The sequence below is a fragment of the Solanum lycopersicum genome, chromosome 2, assembly GCF_036512215.1.
Source record: "Solanum lycopersicum chromosome 2, SLM_r2.1".
NCBI lineage: Eukaryota > Viridiplantae > Streptophyta > Magnoliopsida > Solanales > Solanaceae > Solanum > Solanum lycopersicum.
In genome coordinates this window covers 26984730-27007413 of record NC_090801.1, presented here as the reverse complement: position 1 = coordinate 27007413, position 22684 = coordinate 26984730, and the positions used below count along the sequence as shown (strand labels likewise).

At 34.1% G+C, this 22684-nt stretch overlaps 1 long non-coding RNA gene across 2 annotated transcripts; it reads left to right on the top strand.

Moving 5' to 3' along the window:
- Positions 1–7359: 7359 nt before the first annotated feature.
- Positions 7360–21990, top strand: LOC109119253 (uncharacterized). 2 transcript variants are annotated; one of them, XR_011214444.1, is made up of 2 exons: positions 7360–7768; positions 11988–21990. It is a non-coding gene; the product is annotated as an uncharacterized lncRNA (long non-coding RNA). The 2 variants fall into 2 exon arrangements; XR_002026519.3 differs by lacking the exon at positions 11988–21990 and adding an exon at positions 8350–8858.
- Positions 21991–22684: the final 694 nt, after the last annotated feature.

Sequence of the window (22684 nt, the reverse complement as noted above, 5' to 3'; positions counted from 1 at the left end):
TCTTGATTTTTCTATCATTAGGGAAATTTACGTCATAGTTTTCCATTTTTCGACAGTTACGAAAAGAAGTAAATTTTGGGTCGCTTATTCCTCACGATACTCTACAGTCTTTGGTGCAAGTTAAAATTTTTTGGAGGCGTATTTTGTATTCTTGATGTGTTTTTGTTGATTTTTCAAGGCATTTACGTAATATTCGACCATATTCGGGCATTTACGAATATAATTGAACTTTTGTTCTCTTGTTCGTCATGATCTTCTAAGGTCATTGATGAAAGTCGAAATTTTATGAGGTATTAATTGTATTTGTTTTATATATGTTTCTTGGGTTTTCAGCTATTCCGGGGGAATTTAAGCAATATTCGTCCATTTTCGGGCAGTTACAAAAAGAGGAAAAATTTGTTCTCTTATTCTTCACGATAATCTAAGGTCATTGTTGGAAGTTGAAACTTTTATGGAGATTTTTTCTTATTATCTGTGTGAGTTTCTTTATTTTTGACAATTTAGGGGCATTTACGTAATATTCGACCATTTTTGGGAAGTTACAAATAGAAATAAAGTTTTGGTCTCTTATTTTTCACTATATTCTAGGATCATTGGTCCGAGTCGAGATTTTCTTGAGGCGTTTTTTGGTATTCTATATGTGTGTTTTTCATTTTTTGGGGGCATTTTAGTAATATTCAGATTTTTGGGAAATTAAGGGAAGAAGTGAAATTTTGCTCGTCAAATCTTTATGATATTCTTAAGTCATTTGTTCTAGTGGGAAAAGTTATAGCCATTTTTGTATTGATGATGTGTCTTTCTTGATTTTCAACAATTTGAAGCATTCAGTAACATTCTCCATTTTCGGGTAGGTGCAAATAGAATTAAAATTTCATTTTGTTGTTTGTCACGATATTCAAAGATCATTGGTGCAAGTCGAAATTTTTTGGGAGGTTTTTCATATTTTTTATGTGTATTTCCTGACTTCGCGACTAGTTTGGGAAATTTACTTAATGTTCGGCCATTTTCGAGAAATTACGAAAAGAATTTATCACAATAATCTAAGGTGTTTGGTGAAACTATGAAAATTTTGAGGTATTTTTTGTATTGTTTATATGTATTTCTTGATATTTTGGTCATTCTGGGTCATTTACGTAATATTCGTCCATTTTTGTGGGGTTACGAAAAGAAGTAAAGTTTTGTTATTCGTCATGATATTCTTAGATTATTGGCGCAAGTCTGAATTTTTTAGGCATTTTTATATTGTTTAAAAGTGTTTCTTTATTTTCTTTCGACAATTTTGGAACATTGAAGTAATATTCGGCCATTTTTGAGCATTTAAAAAAAGAAGTAAAGTTTTGTTATGTAATTCGTCATGATATTCTAAGGTCATTGAGGCAAGTCGGAATTTTTTTGAACCTTCTTTTGTATTGATTCTGTTTCTTCATTTTTCAGCCTTTTTGGGAAATTTATGTAAAATTCACCCATTTTCAATCCGTTAAGAAAAGAAGTAAAATTTTATTATGTTATTCGTTTCGATATTCTTTGGTCATTGGTGCAAGTTAAAAAAATTTGAGCTATTTTTTTGTATTGTGTAGGTGTGTTTCTTTATTTTTCGGTCATTTTTGGGCATTGATGTCATATTCCGCTATTTTGCGACAGTTACGAAAAGAACTAATGTCTTTTTGTATCATTCCTCACAATATTCTAAGGTTACTGATGCGAGTCAAAATTTTGAGGCGTTTTTGTGTTTTTGGGTGTTTCTTAAATTTTCGGTCATTTTAGAGCATTTATGAAATATTTGGCCATGTTCGAGCAGTTGAAAAAAGAAGTGAAATTTTGTTTTGTTTTTTGTCACGATATACTAAGGTTATTGGTGCAAGTTGAATTTTTTTGATGTATTCATTTTGTATTTTTAGGTATGTTACTTGATTCTTCGGTCATTATGGGGAATTAAGTAACATTAGCCATTTTTGGACATTTACAAAGAGAAGTAAAGTTTTTCTATTATTCGTCACGATATTCTAAGGTTATTAGTGCATTTACATAATATTCGGTCATTGACGATTACGAAAAGAAGTAACGCTATGTTCTCTTATTCATCACGATACTCTATGGTCATTGACGCAAATTGAATTTTTTTTTGAGGAATTTTTGTATTGTTTATGTGTGTTTCTTTATTATCAGTCACAATAGGGAATTTACATAATATTCGGCCATTTGAGGGAGTTAGGAGAAGAAGTAAAGTTTTGTTCTCCTATTTGTCACAATATTAGAAGGTCATTGGTGCGTGTCGAAATTGTTTTGCATTATATTTTATTTTGTATACATGTGTTTCTTAATTTTTTGGCAATTTGGGTCATTTATGTCATATTTGGCAATTTTCTTACAGTTACGAAATGAAGTAAAATACTGTTCTCTTATTTGTTACGATATTTCAAGGTCATTGGTGCAATTCAAAATTTTAGCGGTGTTTTTTTATATCAGTTATGTATGTTTCTTTATTTTTGAGGCATTTACATAGTACTTGACCATTTTTTGGCACTTATGAAAAGAAATAATGTTTTTTTCTCTCATTCGTCATAATCTTCAAAGGTCATTGGTGCAAGTAAAAAAACTGTATTTGTTTTTTTGTAGTGTTTGTGTTCCTTGATTTTTGAGCCATTTAGGGGGCATTTATGTAATATTCAATCATATTAGGGTAGAAAAAAAAGAAGTAAAGTTTTGTTCTCTTATTTGTCATGATATTCTAAGGTCATGATGCAAGTCAAAATATTTTAAGGTTTTTTTGTATTATTTATTTGTGTTTCTTTATCTTTCGATCATTTTTGGTCATTTATGTTATATTCGGTCATTTTCAAGCAGTTACACAAAAAGTAAAGTTTAGTTTTCTTTTTCTTCACGATATCCTAAGGACATTGGTGCAAGTCCAAAGTTTTTTGAGGCATTTTTTGTATTGTTTTTGTGTCTCTTGATTTTTTTGCCATTTTCGGAGCATTTACGTAAGATTTGGCCATTTTTGGGCAGTTATGAAACGAAATAAAGAAGTATTTCTAATTCTTCATAATATTCTAAGGTGTTTTGTGCAATTAAAAAAATGAGGCATTTTTCGTATTGCTCTGTATGGTTCTTGATTTTTTGGGACATTTACATAATATTCGGCCATTTTCGAGCAATTAAAAAAAATAAAGTTTTATTATCTTATTCTTCACAAGATTTTAAGGTAATTACTGCTAGTGAGAAAAATTGAGCCTTTTTTGTATTGTTAATGTGTGTTCTTGATTTTTTGGCCATTTTGTAGCATTTACATAATATTTGACCATTTTCGAAAGTAACGAACAGAAGTAATGTTTTGTTCTCTTATTCGTGACGATATTCTTATGTTATTGGCGCAATTCTGAATTCTTTTGAGGCGTTTTTAATTGTTTATGCGCTTTTTATTTTTCATCCATGTTGGAGCATTTATGTAATATTCGTCCATTTTCGAGCAGTTATGAAAACAAAATTTTGTTCTCTTAGTCGTCATGATATGCTAAGGTAATTTACGTAAGACAAAAAAAATTGAGGCATTTTTTGTATTGTTTGTGTTTTTCCTTTTTTTTGGGCATTTACGTAATATTCAATCATTTTTGGGCAGTTATGAAAAGAAATAAAGCTTTGTTACCTTTTTCTCACGATATTCTGAGGTAATTGGTCCAAATCAAAAAATTTTGTGGGTTTTTTGTTATTGTGCATGTGTGTTTCTTTATTTCTAGATCATTTACATAATATTCAAACATTTTCGGGAAGAGTTACTAAAAGAAGTAATGTTTTGTACTCTGTTCGTCACGATATTCTAAGGTCATTGGAAAAAGTCAAAAACATTTTGAGGTTTATTTTTTATTATTTATGTGTGTTTCTTGATTTTTCGGCTATCTAGGACTTTTACATAATATTCGACCATTTACGGGCAGTTATGAAGACAAGTAAAGCTTTGTTCTCTAGTTTGTCACGATATTGTAATGTCATTGGTGCTCGTTTTGAAATATTTTTGAGGTGTTTTTTGTATTGTTTATGTATGGTTCTTGATTTTTTTGGCCATTTTTAGGTATTTACGTAATATTGAGGCATTTTTAGAAAGTTACGACGTCATGACCCAAGCTTTCACCATCGACATAATCCACACTCGAGAACCATTACTAGTCCCCAAGCGGAAGACTACCTTATGCATACAAAGCTTAAAACGTAAAGAAGAAGTAAAGTTTTGTGTTGTTATTCGTAACGATATTCTAAGGTTATCGGTGCAAGTCGATGTTTTTGTGAGGCCCTTTTTGTATTGTTTATATGTGTATCGTATTTCGTCCATTTATGTGTATTTACATAATATCTGTACATTTTCCAAAAGTTATGAAAAGAAGAAAAATTTTATTCTATTATTCATCATGATATTCTAAGGTTATTTGTGCAAGTGGAAAATTTTTAAGGAGTTCTTCGTATTGTTAATATGTGTTCCTTGACTATGCGACCATTTTGGGGTGTTCCATAATTTTTGGCCATTTTTGGGCAGTTACTAAAAGAACTAAAATTTTGTTTTGTTATTCGTCATGATCTTCTAAGATCATCGGTGCAAGTCAAAATTTTTGAAGTGTTTTTTGTAACACTCCGTAAATGGTAGGTTAAGCTAGAGTTGAAATGTTAGGATGAGTCAAGTGCCATGCACATGGGGCCAAGCCAATGCCAAAAGTCCAAGGATGCCCCTAGCCATTAGCTACTGCCTCAACCTTCACAATAAGGACCACGAGTCGTGGTTCACATCACGACTTGTGAAGTTGGTCGTAGTCTTGCCTTGACCACGAAAATTTTTGACACCAATTCTCCGAACTACTGCCTAAACTTAACGACCTACACCACGGTCTGTGGTTTTGACCACGACCAAGAGAGACTCTCATGAAGTCGCCTTAGGGAAATATCCAAATTGGCTCAAGTGTCAAAGCCACTACCTCAACTCCAAGGGCATGAAAAAAAATGGAGGCCACTGCCTCACCTTCACGGGTAGGACCACGTGTCGTTGTCCTTACCATGCTCGTGAAGGTGCCCTTGGTGCCTGGACGTGAGCTTTTAGTGAGGGGTAAACAAGTCTTCTCCTTTTTTTTACTCCAATTAGGTGGGGGGGGGGCATGTTTTGGTTATTTTAGGGGTGGTTCATATACTTTTTTAAGTCAATTTCAATAATATTCAAGTCATAAACTCAAACACCAAAATATTTCCCCAAAATCCTTTCACCTCCAATATTTCTCTCTCTAGAGTTTCACCATTGAAGAACACCAAGAACATGAAGGTTAGGGCTCAAGAATCAATCTTCTCAACAATTCGTGGGCGAGGCTTCAATCAAGGTATCTGGACCTTGATTCGTGTAACACTTTTCTCCATTAAGACCTTCAAACTCTAATTTCGAAATTGGTATGTTGATCAAAAACTAGGGTTTTTTTTATAGACATGAGTTCTTTCTAAAAATGATTTCATTATATTAATTGTCATACGTTATGGATGAATTGATATATAATGGTGAATTTTATTGTAAAATTTCCCATGAAACCCTCTGTTACCCCATGACCCCAATTTCATGAATTGTGATTGGTTTATAGATGCAAGATGAATACTATAAATTATATCTATGTTGAATTAGTTATTGAATCTTGTTTTATTCATGCTTCAAGTAGTATTTCTAAGTGTGATTGTGAGAACTTGGTTCATGAACCTTGAAGTGGGTAAATTGTGAAGGTTTGTTCATGATTAATGAAAGTTGTATGTGGACTTATAATTCACTTGAAAGGTAAATATCTTGTTACCATTGTGTTTATTGAGGTATTATTGAAAGGTTAATTCTCCCCTTACCTTTACACATATTTATATATAACTTTTCTAGAATGGTGATAACATTGTTGTGTTGATTTAAAGGCTAATACTCATGAAAACACTATGATTGTAATGTAAAAGTTCTACTCACATATTGATGACGATTCTAAGGTTGAAAGTACATTCTCACCTTCAATGAATGTATGAGCTATTATAATGAGTTCTATTGAATGAAGGGTAAAGCACCCCTTCACACATGTAATGCAATTTAAGACTAATTATGTATAATTTGGAAAATAATGCTTAGCACCGAGTGGATATCCACAATGAGTTAAATGCCCTTCTACCAATGCAATTTGTTGAGTCATATTCCAAGTAAACTCATGAGATAGAAACTCCTCCGCCAATGCAATAGGTCGGGTTTGTAGAAGCAATCTCCCTATCCCATAAATATGTACCAAGAAAGGACTTTACCTAGTGGATCAAACTTAAGACTAAACATGTCAGTTCTACGTTAGGAAAATAGGACGCCTTCTTTTGGTGCGGGGTTACACAATACCGCATTCTATGTAGCTCACATAGTCTATGTCGTTTATGTCTATTCTTCTCTGACAAGATAATGGATGAGACATTAACTAAACTATGACTTATTGGTGAATTTACGTAGTATGAGTAGGGTATGCGACTTCATTTTTGCATTGCACAAGTAGACATAGTAGGATGTTTTGGGATGGTTTATTTATGATATGATGAGATATGAATGTATGCATGTATATTGAATGGATATTTGATGTGAATGACTTTCTTTATGTTCAAGTAATGTACATTACCATTTCCTTGTTGATGACTACTGATTATTATGAGGTCCAAAGATGATATGTATGACCAAAGTAGCTTCAAGGAATTACTTGGTATGGTTGGTATTATGGGATGTCAACCACACATTGCACAAGTGTTCCTTAGAGGTTTCTAAGGTGTTGATTTTACCATGTTGTGAATATAAACGTTATTAAGGCTTGTCTTTAACATTAAAAATGTATTTTGGGTTCTACACATGATAAATGCATTCTTTTCAAATAAAATGTCTTTTTATCATATTTCAAGGATTTTATGCATGTTTCCATACTTGGTACATTTTTTTTCAAATAAAATGTCCTTTTGTATCACATTTCAAGGATTTTATACATGTTTCCATAGTTGGTACAATTTTGTGCTAACCCTTTCTTCCTCTACATTTTGGTAAGTGTAGGTTTTTACTAGGTAACTTACACTCTTTTTCTTGAAGAAGACTTGGATTGCTTATCTCAAAGTGTGGCACTAAGTCCGAGGAAGGAGTATTCATTCACTACTAAAAAACAACGTTTAGCAACGGATATTAGTGACGAACTATATTCCATCACTAGATAATGTCAGATTTGCGACGAAATTATCATTTTGTTGCAAAATTAACAATTGATATTTAATTTTTAATATAGCGTCAGATTTACAACAAAATATTTAATTCGTCGCTAAATATTAGCGCCAAAATTTTGCAGCCCAATTTTCCCTAGGGATTTAATAACAAAAAAAGGGTGAAAAAATAAACTAGTATTTTGCCACAACAATTAACGACGAAAAAATGGACTCTAAACTTTTATATATATTGTCATAAAAATTAGATTATATAGTGACAAAACTATCTGTCAATGTAATATTTTTAAAATATATATATATATTTATTGGATAGTGACGGATGTTATAATCTATCACTAATTCTGTTGCAAAATATTTTTAAGTGATATATTTTTAGGGCATAAAATATTCACACTAACATTTTCAGATGATGTTCTGAAACTCCTAGTCTCCATCTCGGAAAATCCATTTAGATTTAAAACTCCATCTTGAAGCTGGTAACACTCAAAGCTCGAAACAAGACTCCATCTCGAAGCTCTAAAGCAAGTCTCCATCTAGAAAGGTAAGCGCTCAAACTCCATATTCGATTTCAAAGCTCTAGTTTGCCCAAATCGATTTGTTGGTTTAGATATCAAGTGGAATCAATTTCCCAAGCTGCGTTTATCAAGAACTGGTCATAAAATTAAAATCCTATCTCCAATTTGCAATATTTCTTCATCTAGGCCATCTTCGATTTTGATGAGTTTCAACTGTTTATCTTTGAAAAATAAGAACTCCACTAAGAGTTTTGGTTATATTACTGCATAAGAATATCAAATTAACTTGACATACCATTGTCTTGCAATTTTAACTTGGCATACCATTGTTTTCCGATTGCTAATATGGACCTTAACTAGGAATTGTTTCACTCAACCACTAAAAACAGAGATTTTAGTCGATTGGGTGTTAAGAAAATATAATATTATAACTATAAACTCTTTCCATTTTGGATAGATTGAAGTAAGATTGAATGTTCTTAAAATAGATGTTTTTGTAGAATTAAATTTTCTGAAAATAGGTGTTAGGGTTTAAGAAAACATCTAGAGTTATGCACAAATAATTTACATCGATTTCACACTGATTTGTTTTAGTTTTCTACTTCAGGTAACTTTTATTGCTATGACTACTTACTACCGACTCATCCTTTCTGTAAAAGGAATCTCTCTTTTTTCTTTTCTGCTTAATATCTTTCTTTTTTTCATAAAAATGTGTTGATATATATTTTTTGTTTATACTTTTGTTTGGATTCATTTTTCGGTGAAAAATAATGTTAGTGTAGTATTGAATCTAGTGTTAAAAGTTGTTTCTAGTTGATTATTGTTATTCTTATTTAGGATCTTTCACGTGTGATCCATAACTTCATTTTTTTTAAATTAATACTCTAAAGTGGTTTGTTATGTTTTTTTTCACTTGAATGTACAATGAGTGATCTTGCTGGTAGTTGTCACAAGCCTCAAGTACCCCCTAGAAGCTAGGGATAACCCTCGGATCGTCACCGGGCGTACTTGACCCTGTGGGGTCCTGTACAAGCCCTTTAACTATCGTTCATTACATAAAACATGAAAAGTAGTGAGGCATTTAAAACTTTTCACGAACAATTTAACAAAAGAAAACTTTCATAAATACTTAGAGAATCTCATCATCACAAACCAAACTTAAGACACGACATAATATCCTAGGGATACGGCCCTTTACATTGAAAGAGAAATACATTATAAGTCTTTAATTAAGAAACTATGAACATGACTATGCCATTGATTATACGACATACTTTATCTTAAGAGCATCTTTCTCAAGCTTCACCTCCAAACCTTCAAAAGCTTCCAACCTATACTTATAAAGTATATAACATTATGGGGTTAGTGCAAAACAATGTACTCAGTATGGCATATGTAAAATCATGTAAAAAGTGACATTTTAGTAAAATAACCTTTAATGCCAAAAAAATTATAACATTCATGAATCTATAAGCAAAACATCATAAGAAACATCATTTAACACTTAGATAAGAGTTTCCATAAATTTTAAACCAAAAGAACACTTTACTGTAAACTTTCCAACTTTACAGTAAGCTCATTTAACAATTACAGTGAACTAAAAGACTCCTACGATGCTGAACATCCAAGGTATTGCCAATGAGGAAGTGATTAGTAGGAGTTTCCCTACCTAAAGTTATCCAAAGACTATCCAAGGTAAGACATGAAGAAAACATCTAAACACTTCCTTGAATACACAAATACACACCCATGCAGTCCTCAAGACTAACCCTTTCAGCTTACTCACCTCGGGAGAACAAGTCACCACTCAATCACAACATATTAGAAGAACACCCAATAAAACACCAAAGACTTCCCTTTTGGAGTTCTTACTTAGTGGAATGAGTAGATAGCGTCCCGTACCACCACCTACCTGATGTAGTACACTCTTTTAGAAGGTTTGGCACCAAGTCTTCCCTTTTGGAAGGTCCTACTTAGTGCAATAGATAGATAGTGTCACATGCCACCACCTACCCTAAGTAGCACGTTCTTTTAGAAGACATAGTTCATTCAATTCACATAAGGCTCACCAAGACTGTCCTTTCGGAATTCCTCCCTAGTGCAACGGATAAATAGCGTCCCATTCCACTACCTACCCTAAGTAGCACACTCTTTTATAAGACTTAGTACTTTCATAACATTTGTGGGGGTTTGCTTAACCGACAAAGACCATGAGAGCTAGACATGGAACTCCTGATATTAACCCCTATTGGATTGAGGGATCCTCACTTGCCTAAAGTAAGGTCATACTTCTTGGCTTTTACATGAATTTTCCAATAGCTACACCTATGCGGGCACATAATTAAGGGATAAGGATATTGCTACTAAGTAACTCATTATCTACTAACAACGGGTACTCATCTCAAGAGGTACATTAGAACACAACATCTCAACTCACGAAGTGTAACCACCCCTTCTTCATATCCTCTCGGTGCTAGGCATAACTCCGCACGAATTCTCAACATTATATAGTATAGGTTAAGGATAACTAGTGAATACCACATGTTAACTCACGAAGGGAATATATCCTCCAACCTATCTTAGAAATCTCATTCGGAATAGTAAGGTTGCTACTAAACACTTTATCTCAACTAACGAAAAGTGTTCACCCCAAGACTCCCCTTTTTACTCATCTTAGTTTCATACATTCATTTAAGTGTGTGTGTGCGTGTGTGTACTTGTGAGCACACCTTGCATATAAGCATCATTTCATTCTTATTACTTCTATACATGCTTTAGACCTTTATTCATCAAATCACACACTTTACATACTTCACATAATCATATAAGTCATTTAGGCATACTCTCTAGCCTACTTCAGATTTTCGCCTTACAAAACACATTAAACAAGAATAATATCATTTACATCCTTATTTCACATAAAAAGCCTTCATGTACTCATTCACAATGAATAATTAAATTCACATTCATATAAGTCAAGTAAACACCGCCACCAAGAAGGTGGACCATACCACTTAAGAGAAATTTATAATAAGGACTATACAATATAAGCAACTTACCATTAAATCAAGCCAGTATCATATATAACCAATTTCTCAATATTTTGTCATTATAAGGCCCTAATGGAAGTAGCTAAACCAATATAACTACACAAGAAAACTAAAGCTCATTCTCTACACAAACATGCTCACTTAACCCATTTCTTAAGTTAAAAGTTTGAAATATGCATAAACATGAGTTCATTAGAGTTTTGAAATTAAAATCATCAATTAATGCTAGAATAAATACATTTCAATCATTAAAACACTTTTACAAGAAGACCCGTGCTTAAAAGCAAAGGTACAAAAAGTAGAGTTTGAAAACCCTTTTTGAAATCTTTTAGAAAGGACTCCCTGAATGGAAGAGGGTTCAAGGATGGATACCATACCTCAAATTCAAGACAAACACACACACACACACACACACACACACACACACACACACACACACACACACATATATATATATATTCATAAAAGGAATTGTAATTGAACTATAAATTGTAATCTTACTCAATTTCATATTCCTATATATGGTTTATTGACCAAACCAAAAAGGAATTATAATTCAACCAGGAATTGTAATCCTACTAAATTTCATATTCATATATATGTTTTATTGTCCAAGCCAAAAAGAAATTGTAATTGAACTGGGAGAAGGATTTTATCCCACCACATGACATTTATAAATAGATACATTGTCTCCATAATTTTATCTTCAATTACAAACTCTGAGCCTACGAAGAAAAGGGCATACTCAAGGTAATTTTCCTCCTTTTTTTATTTATTTTCATCACTTTTTTACAGATTGACATGTCTGTCGTAGAAAATTTATATCTCATTGTAGAACAATTGAAATCATGAACCATTTGATTTTTCATAAACGACTTTTCGATATCTAACATATCCAAAATTCAAAATTTAATACCTTCAGAATCTTTCTAGATGATTTTTTGAAGTTAGCTCTAGATTTTGTCATGCTAAAAATTTGTCACTTTTTTTTACAGCCTGACATATCCGTCATAGAAAATTCATATCTCATTGTAGAAAAATCAAAATCATGAACCGTTTTATTTTGCAGAAAATAGACTTTTCAATCTCTAACATATTCAAAATTAAAAATTTAACACCTTCAGAATCTTTCTAGATGATTTTTTGAAGTTAGCTCTATATTTTGCCATGCTAAAAATCTCGTGTCTTGACGTAGGAACAACGAAATCATAATCCGCTTGATGATTCCGAATATACACATAAAGGTCTACAACACATTCAAGAATCAAGATTTAATACCTTCCGGGTCTCAAACATCTTGACGTGTAAAAATCTCTCCTTCACTTGTATTTTTCTCCTCTTTTTTTTTGTAGATCAACAAAAGAAATTTTATATTTTACGGAGGCTAAATATTGGAAGAATTTATCACATAAAAATGTGGTTAACGTCCATGCCAAAAAATAATAAATAAATAATACTCTCAAGGTGTTCCATGGCCCTTAATGGTTATCTAACTTAAAACTTTACTAGAATACCGTGTAAATCTCCCGCCTTGAAAATAAACTCAAGGCGTTACAAGGTCCCAAGTTTTTAACCATGAAGCTTTACTAGAATACCGTGTAACGCTCTGCCTTCAAAATAAACTCAAAGTGTTATAAGGTCCTGAATGTTTAACCAACTTGAAGCTTTACTTGAATATTGTGTAACGCTCCCGCCTTAAAAATATACTCAAGGTATTACAAGATACTGAATGCTTTACCAACTTAAAGCATTACTAGAATACCGTGTAACGCTCCCGCCTTGAAAATAAAATCAAGGTGTTACAAGGTTCGGAAGGCTTAACCAACTTGAAGCTTTACTAGAATTCAATGTAATGATCCTGCCTTGAAAATAAATTCAAGGTGTTACAAGGTCCCGAATGTTTAACCAACTTGAAACTTTACTAGAATACCGTGTAACGCTCCCGCCTTGAAAATAAACTCAAGGAGCTACAAGGTCCAGAATGCTTAACAAACTTGAAGCTTTACTAGAATACCGTGTAACGCTCCTGCCTAGAAAATAAAGTCAAGGTGTTACAAGGTCTCTAATATTTAACAAACTTGAGGCAGGATAATCCATGAAAAGACCATTTTAAGGTGCAAAGGGGCAAATATTGTCCACCTTAAGACATGAAAATTTAAGGATCCTTTAAAGATAAATCCGTGGATACTCTATCTTAAGGTGCAAAGGGACAAGTTTGCCAACCTTAAGGCATATAAATTTAAAGATTTGTTGAAGGATAAAAATCGCAATAAAGCTAGCTTAAGGTGCAAATGGACTAATATTGTCCGCCTTAAGGCATGAAAATTTAAAGATCCTTTTAAATATACACCAGTCAAAAGGCCAACTTAAGGTGCAAAGGGACAAATCTTGTCCACCTTAAGGCATGAAAATTTAAATATCCTTTACAGTATACACTCGTGGAAACTCTAGCTTAAGGTGCAAAGGGACAAATATCGCCCACCTTAAGGCATGAAATTCAATTACAAGCGCATTTGGAGATTTTGAAGACTTGTACTTACACACTTGAAGTTTTACCTTTATAGTTGGAGGATTTGAATACTTCAACTTGTATATTTGGAGGATTTGGGTACTTAAAAAATAAACACGAAGAATATAAAGACTTCAATTTGCATACTTGATCTAATTTCAAGACTTCAACTGTACTAATAAGAGACTTATATTTTATAAAGGTTTGCCCCCTCCATTGACCCATCAATACTTTGTGCAAGTCTTAAATTTGATGAGACAAAAGATAAAATAAAATATATATCGTTTTGACTTTCATGAAATAGATCAAGTGGGAACATTTTTTTTGACACTCATGCAACTGAACTTATAAATATGGTTCTAAGCGCCTACGTACCTCGGTGAGGAGGATCAAGTCACAACGTAGTTCTGGGGATTTGAGTGATTTTTTTTGTGGTTGTGTCGTACATAGTTTATACTCTTGAGGGCCAGGAGTGACATGCATTTTAGGCTCGTACCTTAAGGATCATCATCTTATTTCAAGGATAATGTCTCTTTAGGAATTCGACATTAAAAAGACCGATCCTTAATCCAACAGTATCAACAAGCTTGTAAGCACCATTTCAATATGCTTCTTGTACGACATATGGTCCATCCCACTTTGAGGTAAATTTTCCTCCAAACTTATGCGAAGTAATATCTCTTTAGGAATTCGACATTAAAAAGACCGATCCTTAATCCAACAGTATCAACAAGCTTGTAAGCACCATTTCAATATGCTTCTTGTACGACATATGGTCCATCCCACTTTGAGGTAAATTTTCCTCCAAACTTATGCGAAGTAATGATGGGTAATCTTACCGCGAGAAATTGATCTCCAAGTTGAAAGCACCTCAAACGAATATTCTAATTTAAAGCATGAGATGGGCTTCTAACCTCTTTTCATCAAGTGCTTCTAACTCATCAATACGCAATCGAGAATTTTCTTCCTCAGCAAGCCTTAGCCCTTCTTGAATAGCAAGTCTTAAGGAGCGTATTTGACGCTCGAGTGGCAAGACTGCTTCAACTCCAAAAGAAAGTGAATATGGTGTTGCTTGAGCTAGTGTGCGATACGTTGTCCATATATGCCCACAAAGCTTCTTCCATTCTTTCATGCCAATCCCGTTTGGATTTGGAGACAACTTTTTTGTGCAAGTTGCATAGAGTTTTATTGAATGCTCCATCAAGACAATTACCGGTAGCATGATACATAGAATATTTACGCCGCTTAAAGTCAAAAAGATCACAAATCTTGTTCATTAACTTGTTATCAAATCGTTTGTCATTGTTTGTTATTATATAGCGAGGGATGCTAAAGCGATAGATAATATTTGCTCGGATAATATTTGCTAGATTCTCTTTCTTCACCTCTTAAAGAGCGATAGCTTCAGCCCATTTTGAAAAGTAATGAGTTGCAGCCAAGATGTACAAGTGTCCACCATAAGACTTTGATAATGGTCCTATAATATCCAGTCACCAAGCGTCAAATGGACAAGATGCGATGGTTGGGTGAAATACTTTGGGTGATTGATGAATGAAATTCGCGTGAAATTGACAAGCATCGCACCTCCTGGAGTAATATAAGCAATCTTTCACCATGGTTGGCCAGTAATACCCCATCCTCTTTATCTGAAATTGAAGTTTTGGTCCAGATTGATGTGATCCACATACTCCTGAGTGTGCTTCTTGCAGAGCTTGAATCGCTTCTTTCTCTCCCAAACATCGTAATAACATACCCTCAAATGATCTACTTTATAATGTGTCGATGTAGTAAAGGAAACAAGGCGCACGACGACGTATGTCAGTTCTTCTTCTTGGATTTTCTGGAAGTATCCTATAACATAGGTAGTCAATGATGGGTTGTCAATCTTCATTCGCGGATTCAACAATGGCGACGATATGATCAATCTCATTTTAAATATATTCTTCCTTATTTGACGGTGATACTATCCATTTTTAATAGACAATGACTTGCGTTTGATCATGAAGGGTTAGCGTTGAAGCTAGAGCAACCAATGTATCAGCTTTCTTATTCTCTGTTCTACGCACATGTTGAAGGGTTACATCTCCAAGCCATCTTATCAACTTTTGAGCATAATCATGATAAGGGCGAAATTTAGGCTTTTTCACATCATAACTTCCCAAGAATTGATTAATCACCAATTGAGAGTCACCAAAGACCTGTAAATGTAATTGTTTCATGTCAACGACCATTTCAAGTCCAAGTATCAGTGGTTGATATTCAAAAAACTTATTGGAGCAAAATCGTTTTAAAGTAAAAGAGAATAGTAGAATCTCTACTTGTGAAGTGATGAACACCACGCTAGCACCAGCTCTGTCGCGATGTGCAGTCCCGTCAAAGTACATTTTCTGAGGAGGTTGAACTTCAATTAACATCGCATCTTCATCATGAAACTCAGCAGTTCACTCCCAATCATTTGGTATAGGATATTCTGCTACTTGTCCCTTCACGGATTTTTGAGGGATGTACGCAATCTCAAATTGTTTAAATTGGAGGTACCGTATTGCTAGTCGGTCACTAAGGACAAGTTTTGACATAACAAACTTGATGGGATTTGCTCTATAAAGAAGGCGGACAACATGAGCTTGAAAATAATGCTTCATCTTTTGAATTGAGAAGACCAGTGCCAAGCATAACTTTTTGATTGGCGAATAATTTAGCTCATTTGGCGTCATCGTTCTACTTAAGTAATAAAGAGCATTTTCTTTGCCTTCACTATTCTTTTGAGCTAACAGGTCTCCTACATACCTTTCTTGTGCTTCAATGTAGAGTATCAATGGTTTTCCAAGTATAGGGGCTGCCAAAATCGGAGGTTTCGCTAGATACCATTTGAAAATTTTAAAGGCTTCGCTACATGTTTGGTCCTAATTAAAAGGAGCACCTTTCTTCATGAGATGATTGAAGGGTTGACATCAAGTAGGCTAAATTTCCTTGGAGACTTTTTAAATCATGAATATCTCGAGGTTCAGGCATCTTTGATATTGCATTGACTTTGGCTTGATCAATTTCAATTCCTCGATGTCTCACAATAAAGCCAAGGAACTTGCCAGAAGTAACTCCGAAGGCACATTTCAATGGATTCATCCTTAGTTCGTATCTTCAGAGTAACTCAAACACCATCCTTAAGTCTTTCAAATGATCACCCCTCTTCCTCGACTTTACTACCAAAATCATCAACATAACCTTCAACATTTTTATGGAGAAAGTCATTAAAGATATTTTGCATAGCTCTTTGATATGTGGCTCCATCATTCTTTAAACCAAATGGCATCACTTTGTAGCACTAAATACCTTTTGGCGTGCGAAATGCACTGAGTTCTTCATCTTTTGGTGACATGAAAATTTGATTATATCCAGAAGAGCCATCCATGAACGACATTGGCTCATAACCATTGGTGGCATCGATCATCAACTCTGGAATGGGAAGAGGAAACTCATCTTTAGGGCATGCATTATTGAGATCTTTAAAGTCAATGCAAACTCGAATTTGACCATTCTTTTTCCTCACAGGAACAATACTTGAAATCCATGTAGGATATTTGACCTCACGAATAAATCCTACCTTATTGAGTTTGTTAATTTCATTTTCTATCAACGGAATCAAGTCCGGTCTAAAACGTCTTTGAGCTCGTTTAACAGGTCGAGAACCATTTTTGACTACCAACTGATGGACCGCTACTCTAGGATTCAATCTAGGCATTTCTTTATAAATTCAAGCAAAGACATCTCTATATTATTTGAGTATATTCATGTAAGCGACTTCTTCATCAATTTATAGAAATGCACTCAAGTAAGTTGGCTTTCGGTTTTCATAGGTGCAAAGGTTAACTTCTTTCAAAGGATCTATTGTGATCTTTACTCCTTCTTCTAGTTCTAGTGGAGCATCTTTAGCATCTTCCTCTTCCATAGGATCATTGTCATTGACCAATATATGACAACACGAGAGAATATCTTCTGCCTCTTCCTCAATCTTCTTTTGAGGTGAAGAATCCTACTCATTTTGGATTGTTACATGCTTTGAGGAACCTACACTTTCTTCATCTTCCTCGCGCTCTTTGGTGTAAAACACAATATGAACCTTTGCCTTGAGGTCCTCTTTACAGGAAACCACAAGTTCCACTCGTCGCCTCATCCTGGAAGGAATCATACTTGTGAAATCCTTTCGAATCAAATGTGAAGTAGGCGTTGTAACTTTTAAATAACTTCTCAGGTTCTTGTTATTCTTTTTCAAAGGACCTAACCTCTTAAACAAAGAAATTCTTGTTGTCGCTTCACCAAGTCGATCAAATACGGAAGGCCTTTTATTGGAAGCAGTTACGTCATCTTCAAAAGTTATATGATTATTACTGGCCCTTCGTATGGAAATGCGAATTGGCGGCGGTTGGCTATAACCTAGGCCTTCACGCTTTTTCCTAGTGGTATCTTCTGATGGGAGTTTCCCTAGCATTGATGACTCACTAGGGTTGTATCATGCCTTCACAAATAACTTGTAGGCATTGGCATCAAAACCTTCTCTTGTGCTTTTTGTAGGGAGAGCCATATCTAGTACTTGATCTTGAGAGAATGACTTTTTTGGCAACTTTGAAGACAAGTTTATTGCATCAATCCATCTTATAGGAAGATTTAGCCCTTTCAATGATTTTTGTTTAATGTTAGATGGTTGATCTTGTTCTTTCTTCGCTTTTGGAACATAGCAAAGCCTAGAAGTCAACTTCTTCTTTGAAGACATGATCTTCCCTTCATTAAGAATGGGATAAAAGTCTTTAGTGTCAATTTTCACCTTTTCGATAGCCGCATCAATTCTTTTGCTTATGATATCATCAATCTTGATTGATTTGACGTCATTGAATTGGATCCCTTTAACAACATAACTTGTCAAATAGAATTTTGCATCCACAAAGTGTGTCTCCACTTCGGTGAAAGGATTATCATCTGCAACTATCTTTCTTTCAATTCCACCTTCAAGATATTTCAAACATTGATAGTAAGAAGATGAGACAATTCCATTCTCATGTACCCAAGGTCTTCCAAGTAATATATTGTATGATGTCTTTGCGTCAACCACATGCATCCATGCGCTTGATCGCAAATCTTCCATGTGGATCTCTAATTTAATAGAGCCTATAGACCTCTGCCTGCCTTGATTAAATCCTTGTATCAACAGATGACTTTCACTAAGTTCCCCAGTTGTGATGTCAATTTCCTTCAATGTGTGGATTGGCAAAATGCCTTCATCTATTAAGATTCTATTTATCTTCTTCTCTAGCACATGACCCACTATATACAAAGGATGATTGTGTAGTGTTTCACAAATAGATGATCGTTATATGTAAAAGTGATTTTAGTATCACAGACATGTGCTTCTTGGGAAGAAAGTTCAATAGATTTTTCAGAAGATGAAATAGACAGCATTTTTGAGATTTCCCTTGTTTTTTTTCTTCTTCCCCAGGAGACACTTTTGGTGAGGATTCACTCGTTGTTCCTTCTTTTGCAGTAGGAGGCACCTTCATTGTTTGTTCTTTATCCGCATTGAAACATGATGCCTCGACATTGCCTTGAGTAGACTTTGTGTCAAACGAGCTTGGCAAGAATTTCTCTAGAGTCACAAGACGTCGAGGTTTTTGGTAGTGATGCACTTCAACCTTTGCCTTTTTGGGGAGCCTGATTGATTTTTGCTTCTAAGATTTCTTCAAAATTTTTCCTCTAACCGGTTGCTCGGATAATTCTTTTCGTAAGCTTGACTTGTTGCGTCTTCGCTAGTTACAAGAATCCAACCCTCATTACCATCTATGTCAACGTCCTCGTCTACTGACTCTTCTTCCTGATTTTCATAGATATATATTTTGACCAGATCCAGTGACCCAAACGTGATAGAGATCTGTTTAGAACTATCCTTCTCATCATCAAGGACAATTTTATTTTCGTTAACCAATCACATCACTCTATCCTTAAAGACAAAACATTTTTAAAGAGGATGACTCACAAGTCTGTGATACTTGCGAAAATTTGGGTCATCAATTTTTCCAGCTTCATCAGGTCGCTTCATCTCTGGCAAATCAATGAGCTTTAACTCAAGCAATTCATCAAAAATTTTAGAAACGTCAGAATCCAAGAAGGGATACTTTTTTCCTTGCATCTCCCTTAGCGTCAACTTTTGATTTGAACGTGCTTGGAAAGTCATTTTCACATTTTGTTTTATGCCCTCATTTGTGGTGAACTTTGCGGGTGACACATTTACACTCATGGATTCTTTGTTGTCATTTCTTTGCAAAAACTTGCTCCATCTCTTGGGTTCTTTCTTGTCCCTTTCTTTGCGAAGATCATGGACAATAGTCATATATTTTCCAGCAGATGACATGCTCAACTCCATATCATAAGCGCGAGTGTCTAAATCCTCAAAATATTTTGGTTTTATTCCTTGCAAGATGTAAAGAAGCTCCCAGTGCATTCTTTGAATACACATTTCGATTGAAGAAGCTTCACTAAGCTTGTTCTTGCAATTTAGGCTCGCGTTCCTCCATCGATTTATGAAATCTATGACCGATTCATCCTTTCTTTGGCGAGTATTTGTGAGTTCTACCATGATCACCGTGCGCTTTGTGCTATAGAAGCGATTGAGAAACTCATGTTCTAGTTGCTCCCAACTATCAATAGAGTGAGGTTCGAGATCCGTGTACCAATCAAAGGCATTTCCTTTTAGAGAGCGGACAAACTGTTTGACAAGATAGTCATCATATGTTCCAGCATTATTAAATGTCTACATAAAGTGCGCGACATGTTTTTTTGGTTTTCCTTTTCCCTCAAATTGTTGAAATTTGGGAGGTTGATAACCAACAAACATTTTAAAGTTATCAATCCTAGCAGTGTATGGCTTAGCATACATATGAGAAGACTTTGTGGAGACTTCATACTTATCTTTGATAGTGCCTTCAATAAACTCCTTTGAGTGATCGAGTGGGATCATTCCTCCAGAAGAAACTGGCATCTCTTTAACAAATGGGGCTTTCTTAATAGGATCTTCGATTTCTTGAACTTCAATGCCCTTTCCAGGTGCATGGCTCGCATCTCCATCTAAAAGTACTTCTATCCTGTCCATCAACTTGTCAATTCGAGATTCTTGGTATTGTACATGCTTCGTCAATCATTCAACCAACTTCGTCAAATTTGCGAGTTGTTCCTCGGGACAAGTAGCAGCAGTCACCATCGTTTGCATGATCATCGTAGATGCAGGAGAATAAAATGGATTGTTGCGTAAGTTAATTTTCAGTGGACTCATGTTACGTGATATACGTGGAGATGATTCATAAGTTGAATCACAGTTCTCCCTTGTGGTAGAGTTATTAGAACCATATTGCTTAAGTTGATCTAATGTCTTCTTGATCTTTTCAGCAACACTACTTCCTCCTTCTAGAGCATTTATGGAGTAACTTGCTCCTTTTGGAGTCGAAGACCCAAAAATAGAAGTTGATGCAGAAGACACTTGAAGCGTTTATTTTCCTAGTGTAGCATCCTTGCTTCTCGTAACAGCTCCAAAAATTCCAAAGCTAACTCCGATGATGTCTTCAACTTCAGTAGAGAACTTGGAGCTAGTGACCTTAGAGGCGGTTGATCAAGAGTTGTTGTTCATGGAAGTCATCTCGATATTCTTTGAGTTTAAAAAGTTAAAATGACAGGTAGAGATTTTCCCATTGGGCATGCCAATTTTTGTTTGCAACAAATTTTAAACATATTGAAAATAAAATAACCATACAAATAAAATATGAAGAAACATAATTTTATTGATTAAACCAGCGGTACAATTCTGTTGATCCCTTAATTCTACTCTCCATGATTTTGTATGATTCGAGGGTCGTTAGTGGCGTATTTCTCGAACTAGGATGATTTACATTTGACCTCTCTCTATGAATAATCCATCAATTTGTATATTATTCGATATCTTGATCTATTTATGGAACTTCCGAGATGCCTTTTTAAGGAATTTAGTACTCTATATATAGGCATAAACTACAGTTTAGGGTTGAGTAGTATCCAACAATCCTAATCTGAATTGAACACAATTTGTAGAGTCCCAACTCGAATTGAACGCATCTTCTAGAGTTCCACAAAATTTCTATGTCTACAATGAATTTTATGAAAACTTGTGATTTTTATGGAAAGTTGTGACTTTTTTTCGATAAGGCACAATAAGAACCTTTTCGCACTACCCTTTATTTTCTATAAATTGAGGTATTTACTTTCATTTTAAAAATAGAATTTATGAACTTCTTCTTCTACTACTAAATCTAGTATTCTAAGTGTATTTTACTATTGTCGTTGAGTGTTTCGCTGACATCAGCATTTTGGGTATCAATACACTGGTGATTGAAATCATTCTACCCTGGGAGGACATATTCCAAATTAAACCTCGGATACTAGAGGAAATTATTTCCTTAAGGGGGCACTATGCATTCAGTGGGCTTGATCTTCTTTCTTTATTTCCAGATTCTGGTATGTGTTACAAATTCTAGATTTGTGAATTAATTTCAGTACTTCTATTATTTTATTCTTCACTGGTTCATTAAACTTTTGTAATTTCGTGTTTCTGGAAAGTTTATTGGAATTTGTAAGAATCTTTTAACACATATTAATAACAATTCTTCTTTAAGAAAAATGTTTCGTATATTTTTTCTAATCTTTTCTGATTGTAGTTTCGCTACTAGTTTTAATTTTCTAGTTGTGAACATGTTCTTAAACTTTGTTGTCTTACAAAGTTTTTCAAACTTTTGTTCTAAGTATGTTAGGAATACAAGATGAATAACAATCTTAAGAAAATTATTATACTGTTAGTATTTCTTATATTCTACTGATGGGAATAAAAGATAAATGCATTACTTCTCAATAATTTGTTGTTTTGTTAGCAAGGTTGAATTGAGAATGTACCAAAAAAAATTGGTGGCATTCCAATTAAAGATTACATTCGGTAACCTTCTTATTGTTTATGTTAGGAGGAAAATAGTTTGTAAAGGTTAAAAATTTTGATACTTATCATGTGTGTATTAGGAAAAAGTTCTAATAATTGATATTTTTAAATGATTTTTTTGGCAAATAGTGTTTCCTTTAAAATTTACTAGTTTGCAGAATGAGATATACATATTTTTGTTTGATAAATAGTATGTTAAAATGTTCTATTTAGAAGACTATTTGAAAAGAAAAACATTTTTATGTGATGGTCTAAGAATATGTGTTATTCTGTTTGGAGAGGAAAAAAAAAGATTTTTGTAGTGTTTTACTCCACATGAAATGTTAGTGTGTCTGATTTTTGTAAAACTAATAACTTTGTGGTTTTCTACTCTGGATAAATTAGA